The sequence below is a fragment of the Sinocyclocheilus rhinocerous genome, unplaced genomic scaffold, assembly GCF_001515625.1.
Source record: "Sinocyclocheilus rhinocerous isolate Xijiao unplaced genomic scaffold, SAMN03320098_v1.1 scaffold4304, whole genome shotgun sequence".
Classification (NCBI taxonomy): Eukaryota; Metazoa; Chordata; class Actinopteri; order Cypriniformes; family Cyprinidae; genus Sinocyclocheilus; species Sinocyclocheilus rhinocerous.
Window position 1 is genome coordinate 82,729 of NW_015635273.1, and position 6,556 is coordinate 89,284.

The 6,556-nt window shown below is 40.9% G+C and overlaps 1 protein-coding gene across 2 annotated transcripts in view; it reads right to left on the bottom strand.

Annotated features, from left to right (window-relative positions):
- Positions 1-2,494, bottom strand: part of LOC107746776 (gastrula zinc finger protein XlCGF8.2DB-like) — a 19,729-nt gene extending 17,235 nt beyond the window's left edge. For both annotated transcript variants that reach the window (XM_016561067.1, XM_016561066.1), the window contains exon 1: positions 2,432-2,494. The gene's annotated coding sequence lies outside the window, so the exon portion shown is untranslated. The remainder of the gene's footprint in view (positions 1-2,431) is intronic.
- Positions 2,495-6,556: the final 4,062 nt, after the last annotated feature.

Below are 6,556 nucleotides of genomic sequence, written 5' to 3' on the forward strand. Positions count from 1 at the left end.
ATCATTGTTTCCACAAAAATATTAAGCAGCAAAAATGTTTTTTAACATTGATAATAATGAGAAATGTTTCTTGAGCAGCAAATCAGCATATTAGAATGATTTCTGAAGGATCATGTGACACTGAAGCGTCTCTTTGTAAACAACAACAGATTTATAAACGTTTCTAATGACGAATGTTGCATTCCCAAATGCAGACTTAAACTAAGCGCAGCTAGCACGAACAGTGAATCGAAACTAAACACAGTACTGTAACAAACAGCAGACATGTAGCGCGTCAGACAGCCTATTATATAATTACATCACAACCGTTGCAAATTTTATGACAGCACTAGCAATCTCAAATTCTCACCGCCATTCATAAAAAGGCACCGGGTCGCGTAAAGCCCAAAGTATACTTCACTTTTTACGCGTACGCGAGGAACAGCGTAGTGCGCGACGCAAATTGCGTCATCAGAACAGTACGCGCACCACCTGATTTTTGTAACCGTGCGTACCTTGTACGCTCAGGTCGCACATGCGCACCAAAGTTATTTTGCAGTAATCAGTTTTTCCACATGGTGGCAACACTGTCCCGGGCCACTGTTTAACAGTAGAAAATGAAACTAAAGAGATGGACAACGACAACAAAATAGCGGCGACTGCAACAACAGACGCTCACATTGACAAGCGCTTGTGAGTGAGAGGTTATGAGACAGCTCAGCTTTGGTTTAAAAGAGTTAAAAAATATTTATTATCAGTCATGACTTAATGGTTAAAAATAGAGCAGACACTGAACATGGATGAAGCTTTCTAGAGCGCATGTGTCGACCACCCGCGTATACTTTAAGGTTACGAGTTCGACTGTATGCATACGCTAGCGCACGCGTACAAATACGAAGTATACTTAGGCCTTAACACGTTTCAGCGCTGATTCTACTCGCGTTTGGTGCTTTGAATCATTTGAACGCTTTGAACTGTCCTGCAGATGGCGCTGCAAGCTCGTGCAGCGCTCTCAGGACCATTCTGTCCATGATGTTTTAGAAAACAAATCTTTTCGCAGTTTATTTAGGTAATAGCTTAAGGCCATTTGCGCGATTTCAATCATCATGCAGTAACCATGCAGTGCTATTCTCGCTATGTCTGCACAGTGTACGTGAACGCGCTGATGACGTATCCCGTCTGCGAGAACCGGGTGCGCAATATTGTAGAAATTAATTTGCTGTAAAGTTGCTTTGCAATGATTTGTATCGTGAAAAGCGCTGTACAAATAAACTTGAATTGAATTGAGTATTTGACAGGCAGGTAGGAAAGTCAAGTCGTTCCGAGCGTTTTGATTGGACGAACATTTCTTGGTCCTACGCCTTCCACAGAATATATAAATACATTTAGACCACTTAACCTAATGATTGCTATCGGGATGTGAAGTGACTTTTAACCAGCATAACAAAAAATGTTTCTGAAGACAATCACCTATTGCACCTTTAAGCGTGAATTAGACCTAATGCATATTTGTGCACCCGTATTGTAAAGTGTTACCGATGTTGTGTTGAAGTCTGTTCCTCCTATGTTTCCCCTTAGTTTAGCGTTCCCGCTACGCAAACAGCCCCGCACACTGTTTCCGCTTATTTTTTTATCATCTTATAATATTTACTATATATTTAGGTATTGATCACAGAATCGATTTTAAGATTTGGAAGGCTTTGCTGACTGCGTTGTACATGTATGACATATGAATTCAAATAAATGTAAAACGTAATTCTACCTATAACAAGTAGGCTATATTTTTGTTGTCGTGTGCTTCTCAATCTCAGTTTAAAATAGTTTATTGGCATGATTTATACACACACACACATACATAAATATATATATAAATATATATACATACACACACACACAGAGCAATTGTAATATATAATACAATAATATATACATATTTTATGCTGTGCTTTTGGGGTTATGTGGTACTTTACCTATTTACTGCAAAATTACTCTACATCATTATTAGCTTGCATAATTATTGTTTTTATATAAAACAATCACTTAAATGATGATCAAATTTGAGTTGTATTGGGATATTGATCTGATTGAACTTGCAGAAATGACAGTTTTAGGACTTCGACACAACAACGTGTTTGTTCCCGTTTATCGTCAGCGCGCGCTTATTCGAATCACTGAATCATTTTACGAATGATTCTGTTCAGATGATTCGGATTCTCAGTTTCTCTCATCACTTCTTTCTCGTACTTGAACGATGTACTTATTCACGATATCGGGAGCGAAATGAGACGCACCTTTTCTGTTATTAATATGAGGATGCGCTTTACTCACAAAAATAACACAAAGTAAACTACAACATTATATTTAAGATTGATTCGTTTATTTTACGTAGCTTGTAAAACGGTGTAAATGTTAAAACAGTTTGAACTGATTTAAAAACGTAAAAACCACAAACCTTTCTTCAGCCGAATCACAACAGATGCAGGACCGCGGCGCAGCTTTATGACGTCACAACACCAGACGAAAATAAAGGTCCCGTTTACACAATAAGGTCTATTATATGCGTATGATAACGCATTTCCACAATTAGCATCGTAAATCAATATATATATATATATATTGATTTACGATGCTAATATCATTTATTTAGCTATTAATTTATTCTTGCATTCATTCCCCTCTTTTGGAAAGTCATTGAAACTTCACTGAAAGTCACTTTAATTTTTAATTTTTATTTTTTTATTTTTTTGCTATTGGGTGAAATGAGAACACAAAAATATATTTGTTGCAGTTTCTATTCATTACTAGAGGTTTAGACAACTATGATGACTTTCACTTCCGAGAGCCCTGGAAATGTGGAAACAGTCTATACACACAAGGTTTAAAAAAATAAATAAAAATCAACGTGAATGTCTGCATGAATTTTGACACCTGCATAGTTAAAAATTTGGGATGAAGGACATCCTAAATACATTTTTATCTTTGCCTAAAGCAGTGTTTCTCAACCCTGGCCCTGGGCGCCCCCCAGCACTGCACATTTTGTGTGTCTCCCTAATCAAACAAACACAGATGACTCCATGGTTTTACACACTATCAAGGTTATTGCGAAATGCCAAAAATCATTCACATACGTCTGCCTGTTCCCCACCTCACAGGCCTGAATATTGAGAATTAATATAATCTCGGCACTGTACATGAAAACTGAAACAGCTTTGCAGAAACTCCTTTTAGCCGAGGAGCACAGTCTTCAAGAAGACAGACGTTTAGATCATCTGGGACAGTGATCTTGTTCGGCTTCAATTTAGAAAGTCTTCCTCATTAATACCTATAGGTGTTTCGGTAACGCTTTAGATTACAACCCGCAAAGAACTATGTAAGATCCACAGTATCAAATCTGCAGAAAACATTAATTTATAAAACAATTATTAATAAAAGTTTGACTGCTATTTACAGAATTATCACTTTTTTTTAATTTGCCCATTAATGTATTTAATCCCTCATATGCCTGTGTTATATTACCAGTTGAAAAACTGCCCTCTATTTTATTTTTAAAATCAAATTTTGCCTTGAGAATTTCCCCTTTAACTGTCTCCTTTTCTCACACAGTAATTCCATACTACCAGTGCAGAAAGCAAACATACTTTCATTGAGACAGCTTTACAGCTGTTTTGATATCCAAGGCATGTTATTTGGGAAAAGATTCCGTTTTAGTTTCAGCCATAGTGTCTTCACAGAATTTAAAGGGGTCATCGGATGCAAAATTCACTTTTACATGTTGTTTGAACATAAATGTGTGTTTGCAGTGTGTACACATCCAACCTATAATGATAAAAATCCACCCAGTGCCTTTTTTTTTTAAGTCCCCAATAATAATGATCACTTTCTCAAATCAGGCTGTTCTGAGATTCTTGGCAGAGTGACGTAGTTCTGCGCAGGCCCCTCCCACGATTGTTGATTGACACTGGCGTTTAACCATATGCCCGCCCTGAGTGAGCTGTGAACAGTCTGCCATTGTTTCACCGCCGGAGCAGATGTAGACAAGAATGACTCCTAAGCGATTGAGGTGTTCTGTTGTTGGATGTAATAATGAACATAGCAGTCGTCATTTATTCCCGACATCTGAGCCGCTGAAGATGCAGTGGATTACTTTTGTTTTTGAAGGGAACAAATCGTGGACACTTTCACCCTCCGCTTGATTCCGTTTGTGAAATCGTAATCTCTCCACGATTACAATGGGCTTGGGGGTAAAATGTGCTTGTAATATATTCACAATCTCCTCGTACCCCATAGCCCCGGGCTTAAAAGGCGCAATAAGACTGCGTAAGAGTCCGTAAAGGTTTTTTATAAAAAGCAGCAAAGGCCTCCAAAATTGCTGTAGGCTTACAAAAAAAAGTTTATCAGCAGAGTTGGTCTTAAGTTTCTGCACAATGCTTAAACCATTTTTTTCCTTAACTGAGAGGCTAACAAACGGTTACGTTTTTGCTTTAAGATCTAGATTCCTCTCTATCCAAATAAATTATCTAATCCCCTTGTAGTCTCATTGAGCTGTTAAATTACATTAAATTAAAATGATCTGTTGTTGGGTTTTGTTTATGCTGTTTCCAGTTTTATTTTTTCCAAGTTCATTTTGATTTTATGTCTTTTTTTTTTTTTTTTTACATATTTACATATTGATTTTAAATATAAACTTCTTAAAATAAACCAAAACAGAGGAAAGACAAAATAGTAATCCACAAAACAGGCAACGGTCAGGGCAGGCATCAAGAAACTAGGTAAACAGTCCAAGAATCAAAATGCAGGCAATGAAACAAGGAAAAACATGGAAACTAGGAAGGCTAGGAATACTTCAATACTCAGCAAAGTGTGCTTGAAAGTGTCAGACTTAAATAATTCTCCTGATAAGAAACGGGAAGAGTCTGAGATTAGTTCCTAGGCCAGGGCGGAGCTGACAGAGCAGGGAGCCAGGGCAGAGTTGAAGACCACCTCAGCAGAGCAGACAGGTCCGAAGATCCCCACGGTGAAGCAGACGACCACCAGGGTGAAGCTGATGATGCAGGAGACCAAGGCGGATCAGGCATAACTGGAACAGAGAGCACAGATACCCCTTTTCCACCAGCATGAACCGGGTGCTAGTTTAGAGCCAGTGCTATTGCCGGTTCGGAGTTGGTTCGACTGGCGAGCCCTGATATTCATGGCTTTGCGAACCTACATCGGCATCCAAACACGGCGAATCCAACGTGTTCATGTTTAGCTGCTATTTCAAAAATGGCGGTCAAAAGTTTCTGTTTGTCACGGTAACCCCGCCTCCAGCCCCTGACGCAAGTGGTTCTAGACCAGCAATGTTTTGGTGGTACTTACGAACCACTTTTTCTGGTTCGGAGCTGGTGCTTTGGGTGTCGAAAGACAAAGAACCGATTTGAAACTTGGCTCTGGTTCCGAACCAGCACTCAAACTGCCTTGGTGGAAAAGGGGTAAGAGAGGTTAATACAGCCTCTGCGGCCGTGACAGGGCAAGCAGAGAGTTCACAGATGGCCTCCTTGGCCGTAACAGGACAGGCAGAGAGTTCATGGGTGACCTCTGTGGTCGTTGCAGGACATACAGAGAGTTCAGAAGTGGGCACCACTGCCATGAGAGGAGCAAAATTGGACGCCACTGACTCGGGAGGTTTTGCAGTGGAAGCTGCCACCTCTGGAGCTGGAGTGGGCGCAGGATCAGACTCATAGACTGGAACAGGCTCTGGAGAGAACTCATGGACTGGAGTGAGCTCTGAAGGACTGGAGTGGATTCTAGAGTGAAATCGTAGACTGGAACAGGCTCTAGACCAGACTCATAGACTGGAGCGGAGTCATGGACTAGAGTGGACTCTGGATCAGACTCATAGACTGGAGCGGATTCTGGAGCTGAACCATGGGCTGGAGTGGACTCTGGAGGAGTAGAAGAGCAGTGTGTAGCCCAAAAACACAGAATGGCGACTGCCTTTACAGGGAGCACTGAGGATAGGGGTCCAGTCTCTGTGACGACCAGAGCTGAGGCACTTGGGATGCCTGCTTCTCTGACTGAAACCAGCGGTGGGTCCGCCAAACTGGAAACCAGCCTCAAACACATTTGGAATGGCTGGGTGTCTTCAAATGCAACGTTCACAATGACTGGGAACACTGAAGTGGCATCTGAGACTGTGGATTGACATCCATAACAAATGGACTCTCTGGCGTGGCGGCTATCTTGGGAAGAGACTCTGGGCTGGCGGCCATCTTGGGAAAAGACTCTGGAACTACGGCCATCTTGGGATGAGACTTCATTTTCCAAATATAAGCAATAGGTTAACCAGAATGTTTTCTTCCAAGTGTGTCGTCATCAACGCTTTTGCAGCCAATTTTGATGGCACATGTGATCGTAAGGCGGCTTCAGCGCCGATCAAAGTCGGACAAATTTTCTAACCAGAATGCATTGCTTTTGTCAGGCGGCAGCCGGTCTTTGAAAGTGAAAGTGACGTGACATGTGGCCAAGTATGCTGCATTTAACCCATCCAAAGTGCACACACACAGCAGTGAACACACACACACACCGTGAACACACACCC